At 41.3% G+C, this 13,991-nt stretch overlaps 1 protein-coding gene across 1 annotated transcript in view; it reads left to right on the forward strand.

The window, feature by feature from the left end:
• Positions 1 to 3,502: 3,502 nt before the first annotated feature.
• LOC124041763 (adhesion G protein-coupled receptor L2-like) overlaps positions 3,503 to 13,991 on the forward strand; it is a 114,457-nt gene continuing 103,968 nt past the window's right edge. Inside the window, 1 exon segment of the mRNA XM_046359756.1 lies at positions 3,503 to 4,147. The gene's annotated coding sequence lies outside the window, so the exon portion shown is untranslated.

Raw genomic sequence — 13,991 nt, forward strand, 5'->3', positions numbered from 1 at the left:
GTTTGAATACGTTCTGAAGGCATTGTAAGTATTACAGAGGGAGCTGACCAGCACGCATCATGGTAAGAGTACGCATCATGGTAATCCATTTGGCCCTGCAGCCTTGTGAATGTTAACCTGTTTTTTATTTTACCTTTATTTAACCAGGCAAGTAAGTTAAGAACATATTCTTATTTTCAATGAGGGCCTGGGAACAGTGGGTTAACTGCCTGTTCAGGGGCAGAATGACAGATTTGTACCTTGTCAGCTCTAGGGTTTGAACTCGCAACCTTCCGGTTACTAGTCCAACGCTCTAACCACTAGGCTACGCTGCCGCCTGAAAGGTCTTACTCACATCGGCTACTGTCGCCCGGCAACAATCACTGCTCTCATGCACGGTTCAGTGTTGCTTGCCTCGAAGCAAGCTAAATGTCTTCTATACTCATCTGGTAGGCCCTTTTCACTGGGAAGCTCGTGGCCTGGTTTCCCTTTGTAATCACTGGATGTCATAAGGTGAATGCACCACTTTGTAAGTCGCTCTGGATAAGAGCGTCTGCTAAATGACTTAAATGTAAATATGTAAATGTAATCCATGATAGTTTGCAAGCCCTGCCACATCCGATGTGCATCATCTGCATAGTAGGATTCGATCTTAGGCCTGTATTGATGCTTTTCCTGTTTAGTTGCTCATTGGAGGTCGAAACAGGATTTCTTATAAGCGTCTGTGTTAGTTTCCCATTCCTTGAAAGGTGTCAGTTCTAGCCTTTAGCTCAGTGCGGATATTGCCTGTCATCCATGGCTTCTGGTTGGGAAAAGTACGTACGTCACTGTGGGGACGACGTTGATGCACTTATTAATGAAGCCGGTGACTGATGTGGTAAACTCCTCAATACCATCAGATGAATCCCAGAACATATTCCAGTCTGTACTGCCGAAGTGCCAGCATCGGTTTGTAGTAGGAAAGGAAGGAGTGTCTTAGTTCTTCAATATGAGATCCTGTTATTGTTGGTTTCTTTCTTTCACCCATTCTAAGGCTTCATTACTCAGAAAAACGGGGAAACCTGACAATCTTGAGAAAGAATCCAGGATGAGGTGATGCATATGTATGGGTGGGAGCTTTTCTTCACAGGCTCACACCAAAACAAAATGTAAACAAAATGGGCTGAAACGTCAGCCCCACATTGAGTAAGGGCAACAATGCGAGGCTACAGTGAAATGGCAAGAATAAGCATTTTCTGAGAGCACCATAAGTGTTCTGAAAACACAGGGAAGGGGCTACTTGTGTGTCTTTTGGACATATATGGGATTTACCACAAGCCCCGAAAGAGTAAAACACACAAATATTTCAGGAACTTCGCAGTTCAGTTCAAATAAAGAAGAGTGTTTATACTTTCAGTAGTACTCTATACATAAACATTATTTCTCTAAATAGGAATATGTGCCAGCGGATTACCATCATTACATCTGTTTTCTCTTACTGCACTATTCTTTATTTTGTAAAATTATGCCTTGAAAAACATGAGCTCCTCACTAATCCTCTCACTTTCCACCTGGTGAATTTGACCCAAATTCACATTTCCCCTGTGCGGCCAGGAGACTGGCTTTTTATTGAAGCCTACGTGTAACAGAGCCCACTGACCTTGCAATGTACTTTGACTTGTGAGAGAAAAAGAGGGTCAATTCATCTTCATTCAGGACAATAACTTGTCTTCAAACTTTGCTGTTGTGTTTTCTGTCTTTTCTTTTTGATAGAGTAGGGTACTTATTGTTTAGGGTAATAATTTTAAAAGAAATTCTGTAACTAGTCAAGTCAGTTGAGAACAAATTCTTATGTACCACGAAACCCGGACGACGCTGGGCCAATTGTGCGCCGCCCTATGGGACTCCCAATCACAGCCGGTTGTGGCACAGCCTGGATTCAAACCAGGGTGTCTGTAGTGATGCCTCAAGCACTGAGATGCAGTACCTTAGACCGCTGCACCGAGTGGTGTATGCTGTGTCAAAATGCACTAGTAAGGGAGTCTGTCGTTTTGTTGTTTCATTTCATGTTTTAACAAACATTATTTCTATAAATAGTGGAAAGTAATGGTGCATAAACTGTACAGTATATTACTAATAGGCCGTGTGATACTATGGTCAAAGGGAAACATACCTGGGAATTCTGGGAAACTGAAGAAAATTACTATAAAGCTGCCGAGCTCAATCCAGCTGACGGATATCATTTCCCCTCCAGTGCATCCATTGTTGTCCATAATGACAACAAGACATATACAGTTCACATTTGACGTTCCCACATAACAAGGTCATAAAACAACAGGGAATTACAATTTCTTGCCTGTAATCCAAAACGACATGTTGTCACCAGGGGACTTGCTCTGGGGGTTATGCATTGCAGTGACTCTGTGGTCATGTTGATAGTGTATACATACACAGCTGGGAAATTTATATAAACAGGTAGACAAACAGTTCCTATTGGCCGGTGGATTACTAGAGGGATGCTTTTTGGTTTGTGTTTAAGATGGATGTGTTTAGATGTGATGGCTTCTTGTGCTTGGCGGGCTTATGTAACAGAGTTAAGAACCTGCTGTAAGATCACTCCACAGCTAGCTTGAAATGTCGCTGATAGAGCCATCCAATCGGTACCTTTTGTATCGCTCATTTGGTTTCCACGTTATCAAGAAGGGCAGTCACGTGTGTTGCAAGGTAGAGGATCACTGGTTTGAGCCCTGTGTGGAGACAGGGACAGTGGAGGACGCTATCCTGTTAGCAGCACATTGATGTCGTTTTCACATACGTTTTTCGATGAACAGTGGCCCCATACAATCGTATTAAAGGTGGACTCCGCGATATGACGTACATGCAGAAAGTAAACAGCATAGTGGGTCCATTTTATGCAACAACTAAGAGCGTTGAAGTGCGAGGCTCAACTCTGCTGTTTTGGTCCCCTGGTTCCACACTGGAACAGTGTGAAGCAAACCCATACAACATGCATAGATACCGTGTGTGACTGTTTGAGAACTACGTTTGGCAACTCATTTCAATATCTGCGGTGCGGCTCGTAACGCTATTTTGCTGAGTCTGCCTTTAACTTCCTGGTGTGGCTTTTTCACCTTTATCCAGAAGGTCCAGCTGAAATGATAATATAATAACAGAGCTGCATTTTCACTTTCCCTGTTTTTCTTTAGTAGTGACTATTGACTACAAGTCCTGTTGTGAGAATGAGTATGAATCTACTGAATCCCGTAATAATAGCCCACATTGAAATGAATGACATATTTCACAGACCTATAGATTATACACTGTGTTTAGATGCATCTTGCAATCTGTGGGCTATTTGACAGTCCCTGTTATCACTATCAATATCCAGCTACCAGCTCCTGCCTTTAGGGACCCTATTCTTCATAGACAAATCCGATAGAAAACGGCTGAAAGCACCAGACACCAGTCCCTCCCTGCCTTCTGCACGATCCGCGCCAGGTTTTAGGGTGGCCCATTGAAAGCCAGCTGTTGCAGAGCGGGGAGCCGGCCCAACGTTTCTCCTCGTATTTTTCGGTTTAGGAGTCCGACTGGCGCTGGCAGATCGGTGTGTGATTGGAGCAGCGCAGAGATTGCCTGGAGCACAAGCCCGACGCACAGACACAGGCCCCCCGAACTATAGTCGCATTGTAGACTGTTTCAGCATTGTATTGGCGACTTCCCGAAAGGCTTGACATCGTCGTGGAATACGACTGCATGTTTTATTTTTAGGATATGTGCTGATATGCTTCTCATTCGCCTCTTTTAGGCTACAATAACATTGGAGCCGTGCAGTTTTTGAATTCACCGTGTCCAATCGAAGGGAAAATGTGGATGTGTGCGAGGGGGATATGGGAAAAAAACTATTGATTAATAGTTCCCGAACGGCATCTCGCTAAGGAACAGTTTGTCCGGTCCTTGGGGACGCATGGACTTGGAGAGAGAGAGAGATACCTGCCACAAGAAACAACACGATCTGTCCCTCGTAATTGGAGCATGCATCGGAACCACGGACGTCTTTGTGTTGCCCGCTGCGTATTCCGAGTTTGAGGGGGGCCTCTAGCCTGCTGAAGGGGTGACCACTCTCTCCGTGTTCCTTCAATGCCAAACTGAAATATTCGTCAAACACCATTTAGGACTGTTCACCTCAAATGTAAGTATTGAAACCTTGGCATAGCATGCCACCACCGCGTCTGTACGCTTGTGAGCCTACTTGTGAGAAAGGTGGGAGTTTAGAGGCTGAGTTGAGAAAACCATTCCTTACGATATCGGTGTGGTTCAAGTCACTAACTGACATTTTACCAAATTTCACTCCATTTTAAAAACACTTACAGATTGCTTGACATTGACATCGCTTGAAAATAAACCAGTCTCTGTGAAAATGAGGTCTATCTGCTACTGCATTCTATAACATACCAGCCTAAAGATTGTACATTCTCAATAAATGAAATAATTGCATTTTACCAGACATCAGTGGTTCTCACATTAAGCGACTCCGGGCCATGGGTTATATGTATAAAAAAAAAAGTTGCATGAGGCTTATCCAGATGTGGTTTCTTCAACGGCCATCGTTGCTCTGAATTGGATTCAATTCAAACGATGAATGATAAAAACAAATCTAGGCTAGTTATACAATTACATGCAATTAATTAATGGATGGATAAGAGGGCTAATAACTGAAATATAATATTATGTGTTTTATTATGTCTGTCTCGGAATGAGGCGTTCGTTCTTGTTCTCTCGGTTTTGATCATTAGAATAGATCTCACCTGTGATGCTGAGGTGTTGGGCGAGTCACTGTAAAAGAGACAGTAGCATAGTCACCTTGGATTTGAAAGAAAATGACAACTTATGTGCATTATGGTGGCTTGGCTATAATAATTTTTCTAGGTAACACGCGTTCAATTACAGAAGTGCAGTGATGCCGTCAAAATAAATGTAACCTCGCCCATTACATGTAATCCTGTGGACGACGACCTAAGTCAGGTGCTGTCTTCATCGACCTCTCCACTCTACGGCTGTAACATGAGATCATTTCACTGAACATGTATAATTCACCGATATCTAAGCCAACCATGTGTGATGATACGCACACACACGCCAGTGCCTTATCTTACTGCCTCTGAGGGCTCTGCATCTCAGGGCTTGTAAGTAAGCATTTCACTCTTAAGGTCCACACCGTTGTATTCGGCGCATGTGACAAAAAAATAATGGATTTGATGTGCTGCGGTGAATAGAGAGGCCTAGGCTACTAAAGGCATCAAATACAGCATTCATTTAAGGGACAGGTCGAAATTTAGTTGGGGGGTGGGGCTGGCCCAACTCAAGGTGTCATAAAAAAAATGCACCCCCTCAACATTACAAATGTTTTCACATGACCCTCCCATTGTACTGTAAAATAATTATATGATGAGGGGAGGCTGTGCAATTTAACTCAAAATAATGTTTACTACCGCAAATAACAATAACTGTAGCGCCCCTGTTCATTAACCTGAATATTGACTTTGCCACATCAGCATGCACGGAGGAGTTCACTCTCCCTGCCTGTTTCATCACACTACGATCAGAGCCGGCTGCAGACAATTATCAGCTAGGGGGAAATCAGATTTTCAACATTTTGATGCCATATTTATAATTATATAGAATGTATGCAACACATTTTCCACCAACAGGTTTCTGTGCCAATGCACTACACAACCAATGTCCAAAGCATGCCGATGTTGGGCACTTCAATATAATGTTTCACTTGTTCAACACCACAATAAGCAGACTATTCCAATCACGACAAACATAACATTTATCTCTCCCTACCTTGTAGGCTGACGCAGTATCGAAGGTTTGACAATCTCCGAGTGTCAATCAACTTTCTGGTGTTCTGTAACAGATGTCTCTTTCCATTCACCAAATGGCCACTTCACAGTTTGGATTTTTTATTTCATTATTTATCCTTTATTTAACTAAGCAAGTCAGTTAAGAACAAATTCTTATTTACGTTGACGGCCTGCACCGGCCTAACCCTAATGACACTGGGCCAAATGTGCGCCGCCCTAAGGGACTCCCAATCACGGCCAGGTGAGGTACAACCTGGAATCGATCCAGGGTCTGTTAGTGACGCCTCTAACACTGAGATGAAGTGCCTTAGACTGCGCCACTCGGGTTGATTTTATTTCTCAGTACTTTTTTTTTTAAATGCACAGTACAAAGTTTTTTTTTAAGTCATCTGGATTGAACAATAAAGTCAGGGACTTATTTCCATTGTGGTCTATTTAAAAAAAAAAACCACATAAATACATATACAATTACAGAGATGCAGACAAAGAAATGCTCAACCTCCAGATGTGTATGAGGGGGGATTTTTAAGTACGATTCTTACAAGCTTGTTTTGGTTGGCCTGTAGCTTATTCTTTAGATGTTTGGAGCTGCTGGTGAACCATGATGTGCAGGCATAATCAAACTGACATTGGACTAGCGCACTTGCCAGAGTCTTTAGGGTGTGTAGCTGGGTTTCCATCCGATTTTGACAGATTTTAATGTGAATATTCTAAGAATCTGCATAGAAGCAATATACATGCGCAAGAAAATAGCTGCTCGGTAGGATAATTGTATTGTCCCCTAAACAAGATCAATAGCAAGAGCTTTTTAAGCTGAATGTCCCATGTCTTGAATGATGCACCTGCCCTCTCTGCTGCCTCTCAACTATTCCTATTTGTTCTTGTGGATTCATATTGAAAATTGATGTGGCTTTTATGTGTGGTATGATTGCTAGTTAGCCTATTGCACATCTGGACAAATGATCTACCAACCACTATTGTCACTATGAATGATGGAAAGACAAGTGAACTATACTGACCTGTGGTATAGTAAAAGGTAGCGTGTGGAAAAGCGTAGTTTATAAATTATTATTCTAATAAACTATATATAACACAGGTGATGCAGTAGCTTACCTGTAGACACAACACTAAACTCACTACAGGGAGTAAATGTTGTTTGTGTTAGCCCATTCCATTCTCGACACTGGTGACGTGGCCTGTTTAGCTTAGTCAAATCAGAACGGGGAATGTACTTGAAAATCTAAGCATTTTTAACCAGGTTAATTTGATCAAATACTGGAATGGCCTATAATGGATGGTAAAATCGAAAACCTTGTCTTAATTTGTTTTCAATACGGGTCTAGAAACGGCAGGAGCATCATTTACTCATGTCAGAGTTGGGATGGGGAATTCACTGGGACAAATGTCCCATTGCCCCCCTTCCCCCTACTCCTCCGCTCCCCCGCCCCAGACGCTATCTCTGTAGGTTGGTCCATTTGTCCAGGCCCGGGGTCTCCAAGGGAAGTGCCATCTCATCTCACATCGGCTCGAGTGCAAATGGCTTCAATGTATGCTAGTGTGATTTCTCGTGTTTTTTTTTCTCTCGTAACTATCAATTTACATATCAAAGTGGCTGCATTTCAATGGCAAGAACTTGAGCTACCTTCCCCCAACCTGTTTTGTCCGGAGAGGGGGCGGGCGGTGGTGTGCTACAGAATAAGAATGGTGTTGTTTATTGCAGACAACTGTACAACATCAATATTCTGTGTGTGTGTGTGTTCTTGTGTTTCGATTGCAAATGCATATTTAGTTAGGATTGACAGAGTTGGTAGGCCGCCATAATTCAATCCAAAATCCCCAAAGTAAGTAGCAAAAATGAAAAACTACTCGTTGCCGTGTTCCCTTGGGGATTTTGGTAGGAGCTTATTTAAATATGTTGACGTGTGATTAATTTTTGCAAAAATGTTAAAACTAGAACATGGTTTAAATGAATTTAACCCTTTACAGCTCAATTTTAGTTTGCTATTGCCTAACATAATAAAAGTATGAAGTAGGGCTATACTTGGGATAAACACCAGAACCCCTCCCCTCAGCTCTATAATAAAGATAACTCAAGGTGAAACTACACAATAGACCTACAATCTTTAAGTGGCATGTTGTGTAATTAGTTTTGTAAAAAAATATATAATTATAATAATTCAAGCTAAAAGGTCAATAGATTTATATTTACGGGCTGCTGTGTAACGAAACACAGTTTTTGTTAATTACACGTTTTACTGTAAATCAATACAGGTTTCTGGATGCCTCTTCGAGAGGTTTTTGTAAAGCACTGTTTTGAGCAACCAATAGCCTCTAATGTTTCTCTGTTAAAGAGATGATGTTTATTTTCAATGCAATGCAGCTGTTCTGCTCTTCTGTGAAAGAATGCCTTGCTGAGTGTGGTCTTGCTGTGTTTATTTAAAGAAAAAAATGTTTCTTTAATATCTTATCAAACATTACCTAATAGGGATGTCGAACACAATTAAATTGGAAAGATTCAGCACACACGCACGCACACGCACGCACGCACGCACGCACGCACGCACGCACGCACACACACACACACACACACACACACACACACACACACACACACCTCCTCACAAATGGATAACAATATATGACAGTCAAGAAAGAGGAAAAGCCTCTTTCCCTCCCTCATTCTTTCCATTTTCTTTCTATTTCTTCTGGAATTTACATAGCTCAAACCCATTATTTGCAGCTCAGGTTGCTATTAATCAGGGTGGCCTATGGAGGAAGGAAGGTCCTAAAAATGGACCCAACTTGTGTATCAAATCAAATATACCCTTCTCTCAGCTACCGCACGGTGAGCGGTGCCGATGCACCAGGTCTGGAACCAACAGGACCCTGAACAGCTTCTACCTCCAAGCCATAAGACTTATATAGTAAATATATAGTAAGTCTCGGTAGCTATTTTGTTAACTGTTTAACTATCTGCATTGACCGTTTTCTTGCACTAACTTTTATGTCTCATCACATATGCTGCTGCTACTCTTTTATCTGTCACTTTATTCCTAGTTATACTGAACAAAAAACAAACTCAACATGCAGACAGAAATACCCCGACACACACACACAACCCTCAGACAAACGCGCAGGTGAAGTAGCCGGATGTGGAGGTCCTGGGCTGGTGCGGTTACGCGTGGTCTGTGGTTGTGAGGCCGGTTGGACATACTGCCAAATTCTCTGAAACCAAGTTGGAGGCAGCTTGTCATAGAGAAATTAACATTCAATTCTCTGGCAACAGCTCTGGTGGAAATTCCTGCAGTCACCATGCCAATTTCATGCTCCCTCAAAACTTGAGACATCTGTGGCATTGTATTGTGTGGCAAAACTGCACATTTTTAAAGTGGCCTTTTATTGTCCCCAGCACAAGGTGCACCTGTTTGATGATCACGCTGTTTAATCAGCTTCTTGATGTGCTATACCTGTCAGGTGGATGGATTATCTTGGCAAAGGAGAAACGCTCACTAATAGGGATGTTAACAAATTTCGCACAGCATTTGAGAGTATAAACTTGGTACCAACACTTTACATGTTGCGTTTATATTTTTTTTCAGTGTTTATGTACAGACCTACCTCAATGACCTCGTACCCCTGCACATCGACTCAGTACTGGTAACCTGTGTATATATCCACGTTGCTCATTGTGTGTTTAATACTTTTATTATAACATGTTTTCCTTTTTATATTATTTCTCAATTTTGTTTCTCTCTGTATTGTTGGAGGCATTTCACTGTTAGTCTACACCTGTTGTTTACAAAGCATGTGACAAATACCATTTTTTCCCACTTATAAATTAATGATATGTACCCATTGATTCATGAAGAATATAATGTATGAATGCATCATTAGCTTAGTTCAATTGTCGTACCCCATCAGTACCCAAAATATGAGCTTGTTTTACTCCGATGTTTGTAAATGTGAAGAAACACTATATACAGTGCCTTCAGAAGGTATTCACACCACTTGACTTTTTACACATTTTGTTGTGTTAGACTGAATTTAAATTGGATTAAATTGACTTTGTGTTACTTGCCTACACATAACACCCCATAATATCAAAGTGGAATTATATTTTTTGAATTTGTTTACAAATGAATTCAAATGAAAAGCTGAAAAAGTTTTGAGTCAATAAGTATTCAACCTGTTTATTATGGCAAGCCTAAATCAGTTCAGGAATAAACATGTGCTTATCAGGACACATAATAAGTTGCATAGACTCACTCTGTGTGCAATAATAGTGTTCAACATGATTTTTGAATGACTATTTCATCTCTGTACCCCACACATACAATTATCTGTAAGGTCCCTCAGTTGAGCAGTGAATTTCAATCACAGATTCAACCACAAACACCAGAGAGGTTTTCCAATGCCTCGCAAAGAAGGGCGCCTATTGGTAGACGGGTTAAAAAAGAAAATGCAGACTTTAAATATCCATTTTAGCCTGGTGAAGTTATTAATTACACTTTGGATGGTGTATCAATACACCCAGTCACTACAAAGATGCAGGCTTCCTTCCTAACTCAGTTGCCGGAGATGAAAGAAACCGCTCAGGGATTCCACGAGACCAATGGTGACTTTTTAAAACGGTTCAAGTTTAATGGCTGTGATAGAAGAAAACTGAGGATGGATCAACAACATTGTAGTTAATCCACAATACTCACCTAAATGACAGCCGGAAAAGATGGAAGCCTGTCAGAATCTAAATATGCATCATTTTTGCATTAAGGCACTAAAAGGCACTAAAACTGCAAAAAAATGTGGCAAAGAAAATACTTTGTCCTGAATACAAAGTGTTATTTTTGGGGAGAATCCAACACAATAAGCACAGCCAAAATCCTAGAGGACAAACAGGTTCGGTCTGCTTTCCAACGAACACTTTGAGACAAATTCACCTTTCAGCAGGACAATAACCTAAAACACACTGGAATTGCTTACCAAGATGTATGGCTGTCTAGCAATGATGAACTACCAACTTGACAGAGCTTGAAGCATGTAAAAAAAAGTATCTTAGAGACTTACCGGGGGATGTAATTGCTGCCAAAGGTGATTTCTAACATATATGAATGCATTCTGAAGACACTGTAGCCTCAACATGGTTAAAACTATACTTTTGATATCATGTATGGTCATTCCTTGCTTCCATCATTGCATCCATAGATTTGTATATGAATTTGAGTGGTTAGCTTTTTACAGAAACAGGGGCGGGGGATTTCAACTTATTGTTTCAACTGCTGGTTGTCAGTTTAATAGTGAAGAGGCCTTGTTGTCTGTTGCTCTGTGTGCCTGTTGATGTGGCTTGTCACAGAGACCCTGGTTAAGTCCCAAATGGCACCATATTCTCTATATAGTGTACTACTTTTGACCAGGGCCTATAGACCCTAGGCAATTAAGGTCACAGTTATGAAAACTTAGGACACTAAAGAGGCCTTTCTACTGACTTGGAGACGGGATGGACAGCTGATCATCCTGACATGACCCTCCAGCATGACAATGCCACCAGCCATACTGCTGGTTCTGTGCGTGATTTCCTGCAAGACAGGAATGCCAGTGTTCTACCATGGCCAGCAAAGAGCCCGGATCTCAATCCCATTGAGAACGTCTGGGACCTGTTGGACCGGAGGGTGAGGGCTAGGGCCATTCCCCCCAGAAATATCTGGGAACTTTCAGGTGCCTTGGTGGAAGACTGGGGTAACATCTCACAGCAAGAACTGGCAAATCTGGTGCAGTCCATGAGGAGGAGATGCACACCAGTACTTAATGCAGCTGGTGGCCACGCCAGATACCGACTGTTGTTTTTGATTTGGACCTCCCCTTTGTTCAGGGACACATTATTCCATTTCTGTTAGTCACATGTCTGTGGAACTTGTTCAGTTTATGTCTCAGTTGTTGAATCTTGTTATGTTCATACAAATATTTATACATGTCAAGTTTGCTGAAAATAAATGCAGTTGACAGTGAGAGGACGTTTCTTTTTTTGCTGAGTTTATATTAGAGGTTGACCGATTTAATCGGCATGGCTGATTAATTAAGGGCTGATTTCAAGTTTTCATAACAATCGGTAGTCTGCCTTTTTCGGACGCTGATTATGGTCGATTACATTGCAGTCTATGAGGAAACTGCATAGCAGGCTGACCACCTGTTACACGAGTGCAGCATCAAAAGGACCTTGTGGCTGCAATGAGCCAAGGTAAATTGCTAGCTAGCATTAAACTTAAAGAACAATCAATCTTCACGTAATTACTAGTTAACTACACATAGTTGATGATATAACTAGGTTAACTAGCTTGTCCTGCGTTGCATATAGTCAATGCGATCAAATCAAATTTATTTACATAGCCCTTCGTACATCAGCTGATATCACAAAGTGCTGTACAGAAACCCAGCCTAAAACCCCAAACAGCAAGCAATGCAGGTGTAGAAGCACGGTGGCTAGGAAAAACTCCCTAGAAAGGCCAAAACCTAGGAAGAAACCTAGAGAGGAACCAGGCTATGTGGGGTGGCCAGTCCTCTTCTGGCTGTGCCGGGCGGAGATTATAACAGAACATGGCCAAGATGTTCAAATGTTCATAAATGACCAGCATGGTCGAATAATAATAAGGCAGAACAGTTGAAACTGGAGCAGCAGCACGGTCAGGTGGACTGGGGACAGCAAGGAGTCATCATGTCAGGTAGTCCTGGGGCATGGTCCTAGGGCTCAGGTCCTCCGAGAGAGAGAAAGAAAGAGAGAATTAGAGAGAGCATATGTGGGGTGGCCAGTCCTCTTCTGGCTGTGCCAGGTGGAGATTATAACAGAACATGGCCAAGATGTTCAAATGTTCATAAATGACCAGCATGGTCGAATAATAATAAGGCTAACAGTTGAAACTGGAGCAGCAGCACGGCCAGGTGGACTGGGGACAGCAAGGAGTCATCATGTCAGGTAGTCCTGTTAATTTATCATTGAATCACATTCTAATTCAACTTCGCGAAAAAAAATCACATTCGTTGCACAAATGTGCCTAACCATAAACATCAATGCCTTTCTTGAAATCAATACACGGAGGTATATATTTTTTTAAACCTGCATATTTAGTTCAAATAAATGCATGTTAGCAGGCAATATTAACTAGGGAAATTGTGTCACTGTTCTGGCGTTCAGTGCAAGCAGAGTCAGGGTATATGCAACAGTTTAGGCTGCCTGGCTCGTTGCGAACTGTGTTTCTTCCTAACAAAGACCGTAATACATTTTCCAAAATGGAACCTAATTATGACGTAACATTGAAGGTTGTGCAATGTAACAGCAATATTTAGACTTAGGGAGGCCAGCCTTTCGACAAAATACAGAATGGTTCCGTATTTCACTGAAAGAATAAACGTTTTGTTTTCGAAATGATAGTTCCCGGATTTGACCATATTAATGACCAAAGGCTCGTATTTCTGAGTGTTTATTATAATTAAGTCTATGATTTGATATTTGATAGAGCAGTCTGACTGAGCGGTGGTAGGCAGCAGGCGGCTCGTAAGCATCCATTCAAACAGCACTTTACTGCGTTTGCGAGCAGCTTTTAGCAATGCTTGAAGCACAGCGCTGTTTATCAACTACCGAGATTAGGCTGGCAATACAAAAAGTGCCTGTAGGAACATCCAATAGTCAAAGGTATATGAAATACAAATGGTATAGAGAGAAATAGTTGATGCGTCATAATTCCTATAATAACTACAACCTAAAACTTCTTAACTGGGAATACTGAAGAACTGGGAATATTGAACCACCAGCTTTCATATGTTCTCATAATCTGAGCAAGGAACCTAAACATTGTCTTTTTTACATGGCACATATTGCACTTTTACTTTCTTCTCCAACACTGTTTTTGCAATATTTAAACCAAATTGAACATGTTTCATTATTTATTTGTGACTAAATAGATTTTTAAAAATGTATTCTATTAAGTTAAAATAAAAGGGTTCATTGTTCATTCAGTATTGTTGTAATTGTCATTATTACAAATATAAAAAATATATATATATATATATATAAAATCGGCAGATTAATCGGTATCGGATTTGTTTGGTCCACCAATAATCAGTATCGTCGTTGAAAAACCCTAGTCGGTCGACCTCTAGTTTATATAGAGAATAGCA

The sequence above is a fragment of the Oncorhynchus gorbuscha genome, linkage group LG08, assembly GCF_021184085.1.
Source record: "Oncorhynchus gorbuscha isolate QuinsamMale2020 ecotype Even-year linkage group LG08, OgorEven_v1.0, whole genome shotgun sequence".
In the NCBI taxonomy this organism is placed as follows: domain Eukaryota; kingdom Metazoa; phylum Chordata; class Actinopteri; order Salmoniformes; family Salmonidae; genus Oncorhynchus; species Oncorhynchus gorbuscha.